At 44.4% G+C, this 21036-nt stretch overlaps 1 protein-coding gene across 2 annotated transcripts in view; it reads left to right on the top strand.

Moving 5' to 3' along the window:
- The window catches only part of LOC138528210 (dipeptidase 2-like), a 468557-nt gene that overhangs the window by 65407 nt on the left and 382114 nt on the right, over window positions 1-21036 (top strand). The window contains exon 1 of one of the 2 annotated variants that reach the window (XM_069639669.1): window positions 6341-6466. The exons of the other annotated variant lie outside the window; for it this stretch is intronic. The gene's annotated coding sequence lies outside the window, so the exon portion shown is untranslated. Of the gene's footprint in view, window positions 1-6340; window positions 6467-21036 lie in introns of those variants that run through there. 2 annotated transcript variants of the gene reach the window in all.

The following is a 21036-nucleotide window of genomic DNA, read 5'->3' as shown; positions in this document are numbered from 1 at the left end:
AAGTATCCAAGTAGAGCGCTCAGGAACATCTTTTTGAGGACACGTTTGAATCTCATGCCTACAAATGAAATCCTTGCAATTAGAGGGCAGTCCACAACGAAAAATTGCAGATTTTGTGGAAGCAAGGTCATTATTGAGACTATGAGACATCTCTTGCTGTCAAGTCCAGGAACTGATAGTATTAGAGTACCTTTTTTGAAAAACCTCTTCTCTATGGCGCACATCTTTGAGGAAGACCTTTGGTGGGAGCGCTTGATTAGAGGCAAAAAGACCACCTAGGTGACAGCGACAGCGAAAATTATGGAACAGGTTCTGTTAAAGAAGAATGATGAGAATCATGAAACTATCACCTACGAAAGTAGCCTAACATGACTTTTGCTTCTTCTGAGGAAAGCGCAAACATCTAAAGTGAAACAGGTTCTTCTGGACCTTTATGAAATGCACATTCTTTGACTTCAAAAACCTTGTAAAAATCACAGCAGTGATTAAATCAAGGATAATAAAAATAAAAAAAAAGTTACCCTAAGATTTTCGGGGGAACACATAAGACAAGTACCTGGGTCAAGGCTCTCCTAGATTCGGCGCAGGAACGCCGATAATGATCAACTATGTAGCAAATCCCTGCTCACGGTAAGATCAATGACCCACACTTTAGGAATAGGTCATTCTTTTGCTATAACAAAGCAGCATTTATATGCCTCCTTAATGTAAATCAAATTACACTGAGATCACACACATTCTAAACACCACGTATCTCATGTCCCTTTTAGGCAGAGAACCGTAGGACATCCTGAATTTTACCTGCTCCGTCCTGATGAAGGCCTACCACATGCCAGCCTTAGTAAAGAGCCTATAATTGGCCGAAACACAGTAGTGTTGACTACTTTTTTTATATAGTGTATATCTTCTACACTGTCATTTGAGCACCGTTTCTTTCTGTACCTTTCATACATGCCATTTGTCTACCGCAACCCTTCTTCACATAAGGGACAATACATGTTGATTCTGCACTTGAATCCAGCCAATCGAACTGGTTAAAAAGTTGATGTATTATGTACAAAGTCTATGTTACTAATGTGTGTCCTACCCTACAAATTCAACTGTGAAATTCATCTTGTATGCATTAAACCATTGAGGCAGAACATAGGCATCTGCCGACAATCTTATCAAGAGCAATATTTTCTGTTGTTTTTGGGTAACGTGAAGAAAGTGTGCGTGTCTTAGTCACCCTGATCATATGTTTATATAGTTTCCCAGACGAAGTCCACAGCCTCAACGCCATGTTCAAAAGCTAATTATCTGACAAACTGAAGGAGTGTTGACAGAAAGTGGGTTAATTGGAGGGGAGGCATGATCACGCCGAGCTTCCATGCACCTGGGATGGTAGCCTGTGTGCTGCTAGCATAAGGAATATTCCAGAAGGGTACAAGGGTGCCAAACCAATCATAGTGGTCCGTATAATGAAGAGCCCTACAGTATGAAGACCCAATGAATCATTGTGTATTTGGTGACAATTGTGACCAGTTTTTGGGGGTGGGTTCTGATGCCCACCTGACTTAAGTACCCAATCATACCCAGTGGCTATATAGAACGTGTACTTAGATGTTCGAGGAGTTTTGTAGTTTGCCATGTAATATGACGTCAGCAGGACACATTTTTTTTTATAAAAGATCTGTTTTTTGTTGAATGCTTGGAGATAGAGCTGTGCGGCATCGAATGATGCCGGTTGTACTCCCTGTTTTAGATAATTGATATTAAAACAGAAACACACTTTGCCAACTTCCTGAGTCGTTTTGATTATTGATGTTTGAGTAACTTCTGCATCCCCATCCACCTCTGAGTATTGCTATCTCGTCTTAAAGGGCTCTTGGGAATAAGATTTCATCATCAATAGTTGGCGTGAGGTGGCACTCTCTCCGTATGGCCTTATTCGGAAGACGCATGTCTACGCAGATGTGCACTGCTTTGGTTTTCGCGCCACTATGATAGGCGAGACCCATGGAGTGGGCCCCTCTACAGGCTCTATGGTGTCTACTTGAATGAGCTTCACCAGTGCACGCTCCACTTGATCCCTGACATGGAACGGGATGCGCCGGTGTTTCAGCACAATCGGCTGGACTGTCTGATCAATGTGGAGGTGCACTGGTTCACCCTTCATTTGTCCAATGTCTTCAAACACATCCTGGAAACGCTTGATGAGCGATTGTACATCTTTGACGTAGACTCAGAAAGCAAAGTTAACTATTCTCAGGGCCTCAGCTGCGGTGCACCCCAACAGTGTTACCCAACTAACTTTAGTTTCAAAGAATTGTGCCTTTATTTTGTTGTTGTCATGATGTACTTCAGCCACAAACACGCCCACCAGGGGTACGGGCGTCTTTCCCCCAAATGTGAAAATGCACACTGCTGTCTTGGACAGAGCAGGAGGATCACTTAGTGCTGCATAGTGAGAGCATGCCATTACATTTATGGAGGCTCCTGTGTCAATATGATATTATATGATATGATATGGCATTTATAACGCGCCTATACACAAGTGTTTCAAGGCGCGACGAGGCAAGGGGGGGAGAAACAAAGGGAGGACAGACAACGATCCTACTAGGCCAGGTGTCAATCAGATCGTGCAAGTGCATTGGAAGGGGGGATAGGAAAAGTGTGCGGGGGGAAGGGAGAGGGAAAAGTGCAGTACATGGGAAAGTGGAATAAATAAGATAAATAAAACAAATAAAACAGCCAGCTAGTGGCAAGTGCAAGGAAGTGCAGACATAAGTGTTGGTAGGGGGACTGTAGGGATACAGAAAACGGTCCCCAGGTGCAGGGGTTGCCAGGGAGGCAGTGCAGGTGGGCAATTGGCGGGGCTGGGCCAGAGATCAGAAAGGGTGGCCAGGTAACCAGTGCAATTTCAGTCAGGAATTCAGCAGGGGAGGAGAGGAATAAGGACAGGAATGCCTCTGTATGTTATGTGCACAATGCACTTCACTTGGCATTTGAATTTCTTTTTCACTTCCAGTACACTGAAAATGAAGAAGACATCCTCTTAATTTATTTCCTCTTCTTCATTCGGCCCTTCATTTCTATTACTTAAAGATTCAACGTGGGCGACCATCTGTTTAGGTCGTTGTCCACTCTGTCTTGGCTTTGCGAAGCCTCTTGGTGGAGTAGCTGGCATCAGGGCTCGACATACTCTCGCAAAGTGGTTCACCAACTTGCATCTCCCGCAGGTGTGACCGTTGGCAGGGCAGTCCATTGTATGTGGCAGGTCGTGGCCGCACTGTGGGCAGCTTGTCATACGTTCAGCATGATAGTCTCTTTGGCAATGGGCTTTTCCGGACAGGCCTGCCCGTTTACTGTCTACCCACTGCGCAGACTTCCTCAAGTTTAATCGTTTTCATTGTGGCATCCATAGCGGAAGCTCTCACATCAGTGAGCTTGTGAGATCGGCCAAATCCCAGAATTCTGGCCAACGATATCCGTGGCTCCCTCAGGATTTGCCTCCTCATTTTGACTGACCAACCCCCTTGGATGAGCTGTTGGCGGTCCACCTCTTCTTCGTTTCCCATGGTGCATGACCATGCCAGGTTTCTCAAACTCCTATGGAACTCATCCAACATCTCGCCCTCTTTCTGCTTTGCCGACCTCATGATGAAACATTTGCAATCGATGGTCACCATGGGTGCAAAGTATTCTCTCAGTGCAGCTGTGGCCGCATTGTATGAATTCTCTATGCGGCGTAGGGTTTTAAGCACCTTATGGACAGTCGGGCCTGCAGAGTATAAAAACATGGGCTTCTTTGCATGGTCATTTAATTCACCCACAGCGTCGATGTACACATTTCAAGTTGTTCGACCCATATATTCCAGCGTGGACCTAGACTCAAGGGAGATCCTGACGCATCAAGTTCTACTAGCGAGGCTAGTGCTCCTTGTTGGCGAGACATTCTGCCAGCCGCCGGTGCTCTGTCATTTTCATCCGCCATGGGGACAATGTGGTGGCCACTAATGAGGCCACTTGCTTTGGGCGTGCCACATGGGGATAATGTGGCCTGTATTGGCGCAGTACTGGTGTGCTGCTATGTCTTCACAGGCTCTTATTTGGCTGGTCACAACATCCACTCTCTCTCTCCCCAATACTGGGTCCCTGTGAGTGGGAAGGGAAACACTGGAAGGTATCCTGGGCACAGAATCCCCCCACAGATGTAGTCCCGTAATGGTACAGGGCACACAAGCACTCCACTATGGAGCCGCTACCCTTGCAGGCACTTCCTCGCCTACCTGTGTGTGTACGCACATGCTACTCGCCTTCGGTGTTCTCTCTGTTTTACGGTGAGTGCAGACGTGCACCACTGGCAGCAGCTACAGGGAGCAGGCTGCAGCAGTTGTGAAGCCGCAAGGGGGGCCTCCACGGGCTGCATTGGGCATTGGGAAGGGGGACCGCGCTCCTCCAAGGAAGCGAGACAGCACGCTGGACATGGACGTCATTTAGGGGTTACCAGGGGTCGCAACCGCGACCCCTGAGGTCTCACTTGCTACCTCTAAAAAGAAAATCAGAAAAAAAACGTTTATAATTTTTTTCTTTTGGGCTCAAGGGCTGTGGCCAGCACCATGTGGCTCTTTGTTTCTGGAGTGGCTGGTTTTATGATAGCTATAGCCGGTAAAATAGCTCAGTGGGTTGAGCACTGGCTGCTGCAATGTGTGTGTGATCTGCAGGTTCAACTCCCAGCAAGGTCAATTTAGCCTTTCATCCTGCTGAGGTTGATAAATGAGTACCAATACCGTTTGGGTGATATTGTATGTATATTTGTTATATGTGAAGCGCTTCAGCGTAAGTGCTATATAATAACACATCATTATCGCTTGGCCTTGGACATCTGCTTGCATTCACAGTGATTTGGTAATATGGTCCTATACGCACTGATATTAACGATACATATGGTGATCCATTCTTGTATGAAATGTATATCACTTTACAGTGATATTGTAACCATATATTTCATAGTGTACTCAGAAACAATGTTATGTGATGCCACTTCCTGTTTTGTTGAGGCGTGAAAGGTTATGTTCCATCGCTTCCTGTTATGTCACTTTGGGGTGGGGTCAAATGACATCACTTCCTGTGATGTCATCAGAGGTCAAGGGCCGTGTGATGTCACTTCCACTACCCCTGTCATTTTGGTGAAATGACGTCCCTGAAGCTGGGCTTGAGTGCCAGCAGCCACTACGACCACCTCATCGCCATTGTTGTGGGCCTTCCGTGATCACATGGGTCCTGCAAATGATGGACATGGAGACAGGTCACTGTGCTACAGGCTCTGCTGCCGCACTACTCGCACGTGGCAGCATGAAACCCATTTATTGGGACATCGTCATGACGAGGTCATGACAGTGGTTCTTAAAGAGCCATCAACACAGACCAAAGTAAATGCTCGGATAATGTATCTTCTTTGATTGTGGGGAGGGACGTTGACCTAGGCATAAATATACTGGGTATGCCCAGCCTTTCAAGAAATGATGGATACCCCACTGAAGAGCCCATAAGAAATGCAGCCAGATAGGCTATTGTATATTTGAGGTACTGGTTGGGGGGGGGAGTGCATTCGCTGCAATGTGCTCTCCGCCTGGAAAGGTTGTTACACTCTGATAATAGGGCGCCCTTCTGCCCTTTGTGGTTTAAACACTATACCATTACAAAAAGATCAAGAAAAAGGTTTCAAAAAGGCAAAACACGCAAAAATATAAATGCATTGTTTTTCGCGAGTGTTTTTGAATCGCTGATGTCCCCGCCTAGTTAATTTATTGCCTCATGTGACATGTGTGCAACGGAGAGATAACGTTCTCCGAGAACACATTGAAACAAAAATACGTTTCCCCATGCTGCTGCTTAAGGAAGCGTAACCCAACAACACGTCACAGTGCACGGAATGCAATGCAGCTGAAACGAGTGTTCGCTTCGAAATAATTATTTTTGTGTTGCATTGTACACTTTAAATCAACACCAGACAGTTGTCATAGCCAGCTCATTAACACACTGGGCGGGAGATCACAACGAGAACGTTCATTGAGTGATTCGGGTACATTTTTAGACAATCTCCTTACAATGTATACTGAAAATAATTACACTGCCACTGCGGCAAAGTTTTAAAAATAACACGGTAGAGATAAAACTTTGTCGATAGGTGGCATATTCGTATTCAGAATTAGTGGGTTTTGTATACCAGACGTATGCTTTATACGTGACTAACGCACATTTTAGTAGGATCTCCGTATTGATATTGGTGAGAAGCAACCCTGGCGATGATGAGGCCAATCCCCTGCAGAGAATTTCCGGTTTCCTCCCCGTTGCGCCTGAAGTTGTGTGCGTCAAAAGAATTCACACCTGCGTCATTGGGGGGCAGAGTCGCAGACGCAGCCGTGAGTCCCGCAGTCTCCAGTTAGCTTGCCCTGCGTACCATTGGCTGAGCTCCGGTGTGGTGAGTACACAAAACAACATACCAGTGTCTGAACCCATTACTTATTCCTGTTTCACCAAGATGTACTTCATCATTTGTGCTGATTCAAGCGATTTCTGATTGAACTGTAACGCGATATTATAAAGCGCTATTTTACCGAGTAAACAAATATATGGCGCTCCATCCTTTGTAAGCTTCTTAAAATGTGTAGCAACTCAAAAAAGAAGTTAGTTGTGGAGCTGCGCGCAGCCCAACTTTTTCTGTTCCGAGTGAGCCATAGTCTCAGAAATTCAAGTTTAATTACACATGTTTACAATTTACACACAGATGTTTTGGTTAGAAAGAGCTGCACACTGAGTCAGAAACGCGTTAGACATAGTGTACATATCTCCCTTTTTTTCTCACAAGTAATACTGCAAAGTTCATGTGTTGCGGTTTATGATGATGTGTTCTACTGGCTGAGAAAACATACACTATAACCGCTTGCTTAAAATCCAGTAAACCTCTAATGCAGTCTCACCTGTCCCACTATACATATGTTATTGTGCTAGTTGATAGAAGGACAGTTGCAAGTTAGTAAAAAATATCCAGTCCTTTTGTAGCAATGCAAAAAAACGTGCAAAGCCCACGGTAGTGGCTTTTCTATGGGCAGCCCCTCCCCTATTCGGACATTTTTTAACATAGCAACCTTTAACTGTTACATTTGTATACAAAGGTTTCCAAAACAATTGATATCATTTTACTAATCTCTTTATTTACCTTTTCCTTTTAAAGCAATAATAACCTGTTTCTACTTGTCTGTACAGTTTCTGTACAACTGAGACAAGCTAAGTACTTGTAATTGTAGGCTGTGGGCTGGGATTCTGTACTACTTCGTCATCAAGTGACTGGTGGCCATGGCTGGAGTGGCAACCACGATGGGTGCATAGTTGTTTCTAATCCTGGGCCAGCACCTGCCAAATAAGGTGTTCTCTCCCAATATATGCAGTTTGTGAACAGTTACAGCAAATGAGGTGGCCCGCTGGCATGCCTGTCCATCACGGGGATGTGGAATGAGACGCCAAAAGGACTTTTGGAGCTCCAACTGTGTCCAGGTGGAGAGAGGCAGGAAAGAAGACCACGCAGCTGTGCCAGAGATGCGCTGTTGACGGTGGCTGATTGCTGGTCTCTAGGTGCACCTGGGATCCAAGGGGAGTGAGAGTGAATCTTGGATCCATTGAGGGCAGGGCTCCCTTTTTCCACTGAGGAGGAATTGAGTTCTAATAGGAACAAAGGTTCAGGGGCCACCAGCATTGAGGTACGAGCATTGGACAGAAGCGCACAGCTAAGGTGTTCTATGATTGGCCTGCATGTGGGGTGCTCAAAAGCCTTCAGGAGCTGAATGTCACTTATGGTTGAAGAAAGTTTGAAGGATCAGTGGGAGAAAGGGGGTAGCATTAAGTCTGCGTACACAGTTCTGGGTTAGACATTTTGTGACCAGTGCAAGCTTCCATTTTGTGTGTAGCTACCTTCTGAAGATAAGGATTACAGGTGCATGCAGTTAGTATTTAGTTAATTCCTCACTGTCCTAAACCTGGTCTCTATATATCCAGGAGATGAAATCAAGGGCCATGTCTGCTGATTTAATCCGCGTCCTGGCTTGGGAGTGTGGAAGAAGCCGGAAGATAAATAGGCCCCCTAGCACTTTTTGCAGTGTTTAGCAGGTTGTCATCTATGTTTGGCTACCCTCAGTGGAGAGAGTTGTCTCTGAGCCTCCAGGTTCACAATACCTCCCCCGGAGTGAGTCTAAGGTGGTGGCTCTAGTCAAACAGAGGGTTAACTATGGGTACTTCCACCTTGTTTGATGACGTGGGCCTGTCTCGTGAAGGGAAGAAACAATATAATCTGAGACAAACAAAGGAGATAGGTTACCCCTCCCTTTCCCACGCTACTAATACCCTAGAGCTATGCTCAGGTCTATGCCTTAATTAATCCATTGCACATTAACCTGAAACCTGTTATAAAAAAAAAACAGTTTAATAATTCATTGATTTTTCTAAAAATAATTCATATCACAATCAACAACAGTGTGTACCGTCACCGTACCATTTCTCATGGACGTCCCAACACCCATTTCGAAAAAAACATTTCACACTGTGGGATTAGTATAAAAAAAAGGGATAAATATTGCCTTATTTTATACCGCAACACAAACTGTTCTGGTGAATTTACAAACTAGAACGGCAAGACACATGTTACACCTTTCACGTATTACGACGAGATCATTCAAGATCAAAATCTGGATGATTTCACTCGCTTTGGATGGTATTCAGTTTCATATCAGACCAAAAGTCTGACTAAAAAGATCTATGAGTCAGTTGACCTACCTTGTTGATTTGGTCATTCTCATTATGTATCACCTCTCTGTATAAAGATATGCAACTGAATAATATCCAAAGTGAGTGAAATCATCCTGATTTTGATCTTGAATGATCTCGTTGTAATACATGAAAGGTGTAACATGTGTCTTGGGGTCCAGTTTGTAAATTCACCGGAAGATTTTAAGTTGTGGTATAAAATAAGGCAATATTTATCACTTTTGATACTAACCCCCACACAGTGAAACGTTTTAAAAAAAATGTGTGTTGGGATGTCCGCGAGAAATGGTACGGGGATGGTACCCACAGTTGTTGATTGTGATATAAATTATTGATTAATTTAGCCAGAACAATGAATATAGCTCTAGGGTATTAGTAGAGTGGGAAAGGGAGGGGTAGCCTGTCTCCTTTGTTTGTCTATAGTCACCCAGAGCCATTAAGGACGGCGTCACAGCTTGTGGCCAATGCTGAAGTGTCAGAAGAGTGATTCACTCCGGCCACAGCCCAAGCTCTCCGCGAGCGGATTTGAGACACCTTTGGAAGAGGGACATTCACTGAAGTCGTTCATGGCCAGTACAAATGCAAAGCTGCAACAGTTACACAATAGAAAGTCCTCCAAAAAAAAGAGAGGATTAGACAATGTGATGAATTTCCACCTGGCAAGGGCGTGAAAGCGTTGGCTTTTTGATTTTTATTAATACAATTATGTGGCTAATTCCAACTAAGAAAGGTAATCTGCTGATCAGATTGCAATTTCATAAACTCCATGCCAAAAAGCATAGTGTGTACTTGTGCCCTGCTGCATCAGTATCCTTGTCTGCAACACCCACTCTACCAATGGCACAGAGCAGGTTCAGTAGTCACAGGTGCCCATTTGACAGCTTCCTACAGCAGAGCGCATCGCTGTGCTGCAGTGTGTTTCGTGTTCCGGGGCGCGGTTGGCGGTCTGCTCCACAGTGAGCTACCAGCGACTCAAGCAATCCTGTTGGAGCCCAGAGAGTGAGCTTGGTGAGTGACTGGCCACAGAAGCTCAAAGCAGTAAATCAGGGACGGCTCCTATGATTTAGAAAGCCGAGTCTAAAATCTGTTGACTTCATTAGCCCCCCCATCCCTATTGATACTCTGTGTTTACTAACAAATCCGAGGTCTGCTTTGGCTGACTGTACGAAGATCAGGCGGCAATTGTAGGTGGATGGGGGGGCTTCTGTGTTACTTTTATTTTTCTTTGGGCTGTAGTTCCCTCACCAAAACACAGAACCGGCGTGACACTGAGGGCATGGCAGCCCGAGCTTCTAAAAAACTCACCATTGTTAAACAAGAGGACATCAAGCCTTTAATTACCTCTCTGTCATTTTGTCCAGACGATGCTGCCACGGTTAACAGGGAGGGCAGCCTCCAAGTGGGTTATGTTCATGAGGACATGACTTTGTTGGCCGAGGATTTGGTGGCCTGTGTCTCACCCAGCTTAGGAATACATTTAGGTCTAAGTTGACGCTCCGGAAGCTGTCCGCAAAAGACATTTCTCCTTGGTGATGTAGCCCCAGGGGGTTTGATCGACCAAAACATTACTGACTTCTTTTCTGGACATGTTACTGTACCGTTGACTGTAGCGGCTTTGGCCACTGCTTCTGACACCAAACTTCCCTCCGAACTGACAGAGGAGCTTACGGCCTCTCTTCCCTGTCTGGGATACAAAACTAAAGAGAATGTGGTAATGCCCCTGGTTACAGGCCATTCGGCGTAGTCCATCCCTGAATCTTCACCAGTGCATATGTTGGCAGCTGATAGCCAACTGGTGACTGGCTTTAGTGCAGGCCATCTTTGCTGAAGTCCAGTGGAGCTTGACACTGAATCAACGGAAGCTATGGTTGTGGTTGCTGATTTGACCACACTGGCCATGCATGTTTCAATGTGTAACGAAAATTATATTCTGCTCATGCCCTTGCCTCTGGGGGAAACCTACTTTAAGATCCAGGGTGCTGGTAACGTGTCTCTTCTCAGTGATGCGTTCCAGTCCCCAGCTAGTTTTCCGCATCCTTTATTGGCCGAGTCGGCTATTGATCTCAATGGCTCACCAAATAATGGCGATGTCAGTGGCTGCTCAGTGACCATTTTTGCTGTACTTGAAAATGTATTAACCCAATTGACTGTTCGATGTGATGACATTTTAAAAAGCTGGAGAAGCAGGGCACTTCTCTCACATACATTGAGGGAACGGCTACCAAACGTATTAACATCATTAGTGATCACTCCGCCAGCTCGGAAAAAATCCACACAAGAGATACAGCTCTGATGAGCTTAAGTCTGGAGCAACTGTTGGTGGGTAAGCAGCTTAAGCCCATGACTTCAGCAGGAGCCGAACCTAATGCAGCCATATGGTACAAACATGAGAAGAAAACGGTATACCATCAATCTGTCATGTACGACGATCTATCGCTGAAGTAAAAAAGAAAAGCTACTGACGCCATTGTGCCTGATGTTGCCTATCATCTTGTTGCTGACACCATGCATGCTCGAAACACTGCGATTACTTCTACTGTCAGAGGCCCATGTAAAAAGGGCATTACCTTGAACAACTGTGTGTCCACGATCCCATCTTCAGTGGAACAAGATTGTGAGTTGTTGGCTAGGGTCTTTAATCCCTGAGTTCCAATGAGAGCAGCCTCTAGACGGCTGACCATATTGGCACCAAAGGTCAGTTATGTGAATAGAGATTCGTCTAAGGCCAAACCAGGCAAAAAGGCTAAAAACCAACAGAAAGGAAATACAAATATACCTGTTGAGTGTGCAGTGGAGGAACAGGTCTACTACTTAGAATATCTGTTCACTTGCACTGAGGCAGTGCTAAAGGTATCTGATCAAGGTTGCACCACAGTTAAAGTTTTGGTTCATACTGACCCAAGCAGAATGGTTCGAGATGACTTGCAGTTATCCACATACAAAGGGTGGTTTGGTAAAACCAAGGCATTACAACTGCAAAGCCTCTTTTGTGATACCAAGTCTTTCTACCTGAGCCGTTCAAGGCTATAGGAACTATTTCACTCAATTCTACCGTTATGCATCATTAGAAGCGACAATTTAAGAATTGTGGACATCTGTGAAAATGTCAGCCGTGCAACTTCAACTCTGCAGAACACTCTCTCACCTGTGTTATGGATTACTGTTCTGTATTCAATAGACTCAGTTATGAATGTAGGGCACTGGAAGTTGATGTGTACTTGGACATGATATTCCGAGGTAAATTCCTGGCTAACATCCAATGGGCAGATTGGCCTTTTGCTACTCGAAGTGAAGTCGGAGCTTCTCGTGGCAACGCTTCTCTGAAAATGAGGAGACAAAGCAGCCTGCTTAGGGTATCTGGGGTTGATGCTGTGACGAGTCTATCTTCACAGCCAAACGTGCCATGCAACTATCCCAAACATGGGCAACGTCACTACTTGGATGGGTTGGCTGGTGGGGACGGTGACAAGGGTGAAGAATGCCACTTGGATTGGCTAGCAAGTTTGGCTAGCCAAAGGAGGCTGCAGCACTCCTAGTTCTCCCTTTCTCCTCTTGAGTTGGAACATGCAAGGTCATATGCATTTATTTGAACATGATGGTCTTCTTGACCATATCGACAACTTCAGCGTCATTGCTCTCCAGGAGACCTGGCTTACCAACAACTTAATTATTGATGGTTGGAATACTCTTTCTTTACTGACCATCCAGGGCCCTTTGGGCTGTCCTAAAGGTGCCCTGGCACTGGGAGTCAGGAAACCTTTGGGCTTGGTCGCCATTCCTAATGCATCTCGAAATGTATTAATCGGTAGAGTGTTGATCCTCCAGAATGTTACCAACTTTAGGGAAATTATCATTATCAACATCTTTGGTCCCCCATATGTGGGTTACCATGAGGCCACCATTGAGGAAGTGGAAAAATGTATCTCCAATTTGGAGGGTATGACACCTGTTATCATCTGTGGGGACCTTAACTATAGGGTCCTGCGTGATGCCCGTTGGAGGGAACAGGTGTTGGATAGCTCATCGTCCCCTCCTTCGGGTAATAGGTTATATCAAGCTTGCAACCAGGGGTTACACTGGGCTAATCTGCTTTATTTGGCTGGGTTTAGCATGGTCAACTGTGCCTACCCTTCGGACTCACCCCCCAGTTCACTAGAATCGGCTATAACAGCTGTAGCATAATTGACTACATCTTTTTTGCCAATGCTTTGCAACTGTCCACAGACATGTGTGTCTTTCAAAGACAGGAAAGCGATCACTTTCCAATTATCGCTAGTCTTTGCTTGCAGACCTGTTTTCCGAGTACGGTTTCTACTGGAATGTTGCGGGTTAACTCGCAACTAAATCGTCTGTTTTGGAATTATACTAATATTGGGGATGCCTCCTCTTTGTGTCGGCATATTCTCGAGGGCTACATATCAGCTTGCTCGTTTTTCAATGCACAATCTTCCCCAGCGGCTGTTTCTCTTATCACTGCGACTTATGAAAGACGCATTGAAGATATTATGAAAAATACTTCTGCTAAATTGGTGACGTGATCTCGAACAGGGTTGGTCCTAAGAAACTACACCAGCACGCTTTTGACAAAGATATAAAGGCTAAAACAAAAGGGCTGTGCGCAAGGACCTCCGCAGATTGGCATATGCTGAATTACATCCCCCAAGCTATGCCATTAATGCCAAGGCCATAAAAAGTAATTACTGTAAATGGCTTGAATGGCATACGTTTCGGGTCCAATATGCTCAATGGTGGGAAATGGTTCATGCAATTTATAACAATAATACAACTTTGTATTGGAAAATCATTAATGGTAATAAACCTATGGTCGGAGGCATTAACAGGGTCCCGCAACAGGCCTGCAATGAATATCATCATCTCTGGGGGTGCAATTCCAAACATAGTGGCTGAAAACATCTCTGCTGATTGGCACTTTTTGAAAAGCATAAATGATATTCACAAACTTATCATGGCCAGTAAATCATCTCGAGCCCCTGGTCCTGATTGCATTTGCAACCAGCTACTAAAAACTGATTCGGAAATATGGGCAACTGCATTACACTGTCTTTTCCATTGGATTAGCGCGACCCGGAACATGCCATCATCTTGGCGGAACAGCATTATCGTCCCTGTCCATAAAAAGAGTCACATGGACCCTGCCAACTATCGGCTGCTGGCTATGTTGGATTCCCCAGCCAAGATCTTTGCCAGGGTCCTCTTAGAAGAGTTAGGAGCATGGGCTGAGAGTAACAACATTGTTACATATAATCAAACCGGGTTTCGGATGGGCCTAAATACCACCCCTAATGGTCCAGCCTTAGTCACTATTGTCCAACAGGCTTGGCTTATTCGTAAAGCTCCTGCTTATGTGGTGCTTATCGACTTTCGTGCCGCATTTGATACCGTGGATAGGGGCAGGCTGTGGAGGAAGCTGTGCTCTTGGAACATCCCTCTTGGTCTGTTAAAAATGTTCATCTCCTTACATGAGCAGACCAGAGTTAAAGTCCGCCATGACCAACTAGGCAGCTTGACTAGCTGGCTTCCTATTCAGAAGGGGGTTAAGCAAGGGTGCATTTTAACCCCTAAGTTGTTCAACCCCCACTTGTCAGACCTTGGAGCGGCCATCACTAACGCCTCCACTATACCGCCTAAATTAGGAGATACTGCTATTTAATGGATGAGTTATGCTGATGACCTAGTGCTCCTTACTCCTGGTGGGTTGCAATCCTCGTTAAGCTCTTTGAAAATATATTCCGAAGCAAACTCACTTAGAGTGAACATTCTTAAAACAAAAATCATGATCTTTAGACCGACTAACAAGAAGGCACAAATAATGAATTGGTACATTGCTGGGAGTGCAATCGAGGAAGTCTCTGATTATAAATATTTGGGTATTAAACTGGACTCCAAACTATATGGTGCCATATATTTAGAATGCATCAAGAGTAATCTTTGTCAGATATCTTGTACCATTGGCTCTTTCGCTCACAGGGGTGTGGGCTACTCTATATGAGCCTTGCATAAATTGCTCCAGGCTAAAATACTGCCCATTGCTCTGTATGGTGCAGAGAGTTGGGCTAATGGGATCACATCTGAGCTGACCACATTGGAGTCAGTGACTTTAAAGAGACTTCTGAGATTTCCTGCCCACTCATACTTTGAAATGGAATTTAACATAGTGCTGATTCCGGTGCGCTAGTATCTTTGTGTTGTAATTACGTACTGGAAGCTTGTTAATGCTCAAGAAGATTAATTGAACAAGCAAATCTATGGAGTGTTGCAGACCAGCGATAGTCTCATGTCGTCTAGTTCTGTGGGGAATATTAGCCTCATGTCTGATAGGTGGCTTGGCATGGCCCCAGAAAATGTTCTTGCAATGCCTCTTAGCCGGTATAAGATCATCATGAAGAAAATCTTACAAACACACAGTAAGGAACAATTGACTGTGAACTTAGCTACCAAAAGCAATGCTGTGGAATATATTGAGTACGTTCAGACATGTGGAGATTTTCCAACATTCATCCACCACTTCTTGGTTAATTCCCTGGGTTGGGATAATCTCAGAATTACATTTAACGTGGTTAAGACTTTCGAGATACTCTGAGCCTGGAGAAATATTGATAGGAATGCCAGACATTGACACTTGTGTGGTGAGATGCAGCTGGAGTCCGCTAAACATATTTGACCGAATGCTCATCTCTCCTGAAGCTCTGTCTCTTGGCGTTGCGTTCAGCAGGCATGGAGGGGAACTCCATGAGTGAAGAACTATGGAATATCTTCATGAGCGGGTGCCACGAAGCATGCATTGCACATTTCCCTATATTGTGGAAAAAGATCAGCCAGGTTCTGGCTATTTTGGCTTGGTGATTTCTGTTCATGGTGTCGAGTAAGTTAACCAAGCCAGTGCGCCTATGTATGTCCTGCACCTGGGATTAGTTGTTATGAATTGTTGATCTGCGTTATGGAAGTGTGGATTATTAAAAGCTTACTTTTGTTAACTATCTAATACTGTAAATAAATAAATAAATGCTCATGCGTAGCCCATGCTGGTGGCAGGGTAAACTCTAAAATAAGCCATGACTGCATTAAGGCATGGCTCTACTTATCGTTGCAGCAGCATCCAATTTGATATCACACGTGTAAGCTCCTGTGAGCCGGCTCAGCTGTGGAAGGTGATGTGTATTCTGGCTGATCCTGGCAAAATGACAGGATGGGAACATGAATGGCCATGCGTCCTCTTTGATCTCTTTGTGAGGGGAGGTAACACCCTCCTCCAGAGACAGCAGCACAACTGGCAGCTGTCCTGGGCCCATAAATCAAAATACCACACTCATTCAAAGGGAGTAGCCTCTCACTAGGGTGCTGCTTTTCTAAAGGCCTTTGATCCTAGTGAGAAGGGAAGAGGGCAGTGTTACTGCTGACAGGAGAACCCTGTATAGTTGGGGAAGTGTCCCCTCCACTTCCTCTAGAGCAAAGCACTTTGTGATGTCAGAATGGGCAAAGTCCACTTCTTTTAAAAACAAGGATTGGATCACTAAGGCAGGCTAGTTTTAGTCCAATCGCCTGCAGGGTTTTACCTTTAAAAGAAGGAGTCTCACACCACTTCTTTGAACATCTTTTGGGCTCCAACCCTCGAAGAAGATTTCGTTTGGACCCTGCTGGGAGAACCGTTCTTTGCAGAGTCCTCCAGTTGTGAGGTGAAGGGAGATGTTCCAAAGCAGAGGCGATCTCTGTCCCCTAACTATCCCCAGGGACCATTGGGGATGAACCACAAACCCAAAAGGGGGCCAAATGCTCAAAAGAAACCTTGTAGGTTATGCCCAAGCTATAAATGTTACCATGAAAAAATGGGCACACAATCCTAACACCGACTTTCACACTCAGCAGCCTCACTATATTTTAGCATATTTTTGCAATTAGGAGAGACAACAATGGTGAGGGGCAGATGAATACATCGTCTGTAGCTATTGCCCCTCCCCCTCACAATGGACAGATGAACATCTCACCTATAGTTCGTGCCCCTTCCCCTGTACAGCCATATCGCCCATATTCTAAGTAGGTGCAGCAAATGATAAATATGATGTGAACAAAAGACGGTGAGAATCACTAGACAGACGCTAGAACATACTTATGCACTCACCATGAAGAGACACAGACACTAGGTAAAAAAATGCATTTATAAATGAAGAATGTTACATTTACAGACCATTCACACATCAAGAACACAACATAAGCAATGTATAAGCTGAATACAAGACAAACTATACACAAATATAGCTCGCTATCATAGAAATGCGAGAGTAGCTGGCAGCCATCCTTGTTCAAATGGACGCTGCTGTAAGCTGTATTAATAAATTAGAGCTTCCAGTTCCAGTAAAATATGAATTGCCGAATTTATTAAATAACAGATCTATGCAGGGTTCAGACAGTGAAATGAAGGCCTCAGCCAAGGTATTAGAGAGGAGTTTTCCCAGAACACCAGGAGCAGACTGGCAGTGAAATATAGTATAATCTACAATTAAATAGCAGGGAATACAGATCTTCGCAGTGTCTCACAAGAGTTTTTTTATAAACTAAACTTTGCATGAAGCTTGGAAGAGATAGGGAAGGACAGGATAGCCAATCAGAATGCAGTGAGACAATGGTTTAGTGTTAGCTGACCTTCAGTGTCTGGCACCGTTTCACTCTATTTTCAGGGAGTTTAGAACTAGTTACAACCTGTATTTTTCCCGCTATTCTGTTGATCAGCATATGGTGATGTCAAAAATGAGCGGTGTGGGTGTTCATTCTATAAAATGTGTTTTCCCATTCAGGGGAGGGCAGTGTATTTTATCCATAAGGGCCTGACCAATGAACTGTTCAACCCACCTCAAATTATAATTAATGTGTTTATTCAAATTCTGTGGTTTGTGTCTATAAAAGTTTCTTTCAGTGAAGGCTGAGTTGCGAATTTTTTCAGTCAGCCTAAGAGCAGGGCTGTTTCCGAACCGTATATCTCAGCTGTTAGGGGGTTTAATAAATCTTTCTTCCCTGTACAGTGGTGTATCTATTTTTGAAGCATGTCTGAAAATGTGAACGACGTTACAACATCAATCACTAAACAGGCATTTTAAGGCCGTGGGGTACTCTTAGAGTTAACTTTTTTGTAAGGCACAGCAGAAAGGTTCTAACTGTCCCAACCTCAACTAAGAAGGTATCCTTAGTCTGCGCTGATGAGCCGCCTGTCTACAGGTGGATAGAAAAAGAGAAATAAGTACTTGTTTTTATATCTGTGGGCCAAAAGGTCTTGTACTTTATTTTCAAATTAGCACTGTCCAAAAGACAGCTATGAACACACCTCATTCACAGAGTTAGATTGAAGAAAAATATATTTAAAAAAAACTTTAAAAAAAAGGAAATGAGTAGATCACCCAGTGAAGTATTTATGGCAAAAAATTGCTTTATTAGTCAATACTCTAGGTATGTAAACCTAATTAAAAAGTGAAATCTAATAGTCTGCTTAGATTGCTAAGAAGACCTACCAGCAAGGAGAGCAATATGTTAACCGCTCAACTTAACTAGTATGGCGTAGTATGTGGCAGGCACTCCGTTACTATCACTACGTACGTGTCTACCGGTTTAGGTGGATATCTTAGTAGTACCACTAGGAATATGGAACTAGAATACATCTAGTTCTTTCTTGTTTTTCTTATTTCGCCAAGGCTTTTCGTTTAAGAACATACAATTTAGAAAGATTTCACCTTATGTTTGCTTTGCATATTATTGTGTGTTTTTTTAACCCTGGAATGCAAACATGAAATGAATCATTTCTCTCTCCTGGTTGCTTGAACAGCAAATTCCTTGTTTATATTTCATTTATCAAAAGTATTAGTCAATATTAAAAACAATTCAATTACTCATGTTTAATGGTTCTTTTTGGTACACAGAAGGTGTTATAATGGTGTCTGTCTTCATGTATGGGTACCTTTAATCATGATATATAGGTGTTAGTTGTTGGCAAGTATTAACACCCATCATTCATTGTTTTATGTTCATAAACACAGCAAAAGACCCCTCCTCCTAAAACGATTCCTTCTATTTTGTTAATTACTATTGAAGTTCTGATTACTAACACATACTAACCAAAATCGGTTTGCAAATCAAAAACAAAAAACAAAATAAAAGTTTGCCTGCGATGGATGGAGCTGTGCCATCTCTGCATGAGTAATCAAGACATACTTTGCCGTGTGTTGCGAAAGAGGCAAAACAAACAAAAACAAACGCAAGCGCTGTTCCTGATCCTGTTCAAGTTATCATTTTATCGCCAATGGCATGCTACTTAAGCCCTGTGAAGCCTCTGTGCTCCTGGTAATGCGTGTTGTACTCAGCAAATATTTCACACTGCGCGTCTTGAGTGAAGTTTCTTTCTTTGGTTTTGGAACCCGGATAACACAGTATATATGAGAATCCACACATAGCCCTGGAACTTGGGCTAAGCCATAAGCATTGTCTGTCACTCCTCCTATATTGCGGTTTCTGCCATCTTGGAGTGGACTGTTCACTCTAAAGTTGAAGTTAAGTAAAGTACAATGGGCCTCATTACGACCCAGACGGTAGCCGTACCCTTATTAAGGGCACAGCTGCCGCCAGTAATGATTTTTTACCGGGTCCCAGAAAAGGGCAATAACCGGGTCATTCCGACCTTGGCAGACCCGGTAATTGCCCTTTTCTGGGACCTGGTAAAAATCAATCCCCATTCCCAATTGAGCCCCATAGGGCCCACTGGGAATGGGGATGATGCTAACAACGGTCCAGTTAATGACGGGCCCGTTGTTAGCATCCTGGCCTGCTAGCGGGTCCCGCCTTTCACGTCTGGTCTGACCAGGCGTTTAAAGCGGGACCCGCTGCAGGCCTCGTAATAGGGCAGCCCGTAATGAACAGTGCCGGTCCCGTACCAGCACCGTTCATTACGGGACCGCCAGGGTCCTATTGAGGCCCAATGTCTATTAATTTCCCCAGATGCAAGCAAGAGGAAATGGTCCAGTGGAAATCCCTTGCACTCAAAAGACAGAAGAATCCAGAAATGTGACAAATCTCTGTTTATTAAAAAGCTTTTAAAACAGGGAACAAGAAGTGGGTTTCGCATGATTTCCAATGCTCTCTCATTGGTAATAGGCATGTCATGGAGGTTTTAAGGCACATTGAGGTCACAAACCTAAGGTGGAATGGGATTGGTTAGTGGGGTAAGCTACATATAGCGTCTATACAGGGCTGGTGCCCTGATTGGATATACTTTATCTGGTGGCTCCACCTGTGACCACCTCCTAAATGTTGCAAATACAGGCATGTCAGGCCGGCACATTTATATTTGTTCTTGTAACAAAGTGTGAAATAGCGTGAATGGTGGTTAGGGATTGGCTATTGTTGGCTTTCTCAGCCTGGCAAAGCAACCATGTTACCACCCTCTGATTCCCAAGGACAGTCGAGTTTTCAACTTCATACTGTATTGCGTCTTTTGTACCACTGAAATGAATTCTCTGAATAGGCCTTCTCTGCCACTGCAAGTCACGTGTGTGGGGACCACATTTCGGATTGTCCTGCTCAGTGATTTGTGAACATTTTAACTGGTAGGGGCTTGTTCAGGCTGCCTCCTCCTGTGTCAGGTGTGAGCTGATGGGAACTTGACAATTCTGCAACACGTGTTTCTTGTTTATTCAGGGTGAGGTATGTGTCTCGCCAAACCTGCCTTTCATAATGTCCTTGGCACTGTGTACTTTCGCTGGCTCAGGAAGGCTGGATCCTTCTCCCCACAGATGGCTCCTATTCATCTACCATGGCTGTGTCTTCCATCTTGCTATACATGGCCACTCAGTTTGGTTGTATTCTGGATCAAGCTAGCATTTATAGATATTCTTGTGTGATTGGCAGTTCTATCAATCATGATCTCTATCTCAGTGATTATGAGCATGTGCTTCGTGTCTAAGAGCAGTGCGGCCTAAGTGTCTGTGTAACTACATGAAAGAATACATGTGCTTCATGTCCAAGGCATCTACGTGTGTGTGTGCGTGTGTCAGCCATGTCACCGCTTCATGATTACTTCGGTGATGTCATCCAGTTATGGTCTGTAGGACTGCTTCAGTGAGTGGCGTCTGTCACCTTGGTGGGATACTGGTGGGGGTAGACAACCCCACTACTATCCGCCCTCTGGTCCATATATGGACCACACCTACTATAAGCCCCTCTCCACTGATGGGTGTC

The sequence above is a fragment of the Ambystoma mexicanum genome, chromosome 1q (assembly GCF_040938575.1).
Source record: "Ambystoma mexicanum isolate Mex_15411 chromosome 1q, UKY_AmexF1_1, whole genome shotgun sequence".
Classification (NCBI taxonomy): domain Eukaryota; kingdom Metazoa; phylum Chordata; class Amphibia; order Caudata; family Ambystomatidae; genus Ambystoma; species Ambystoma mexicanum.
Note: the sequence above shows the minus strand (reverse complement) of the source record. Positions and strands in the feature narration are given on the sequence as shown.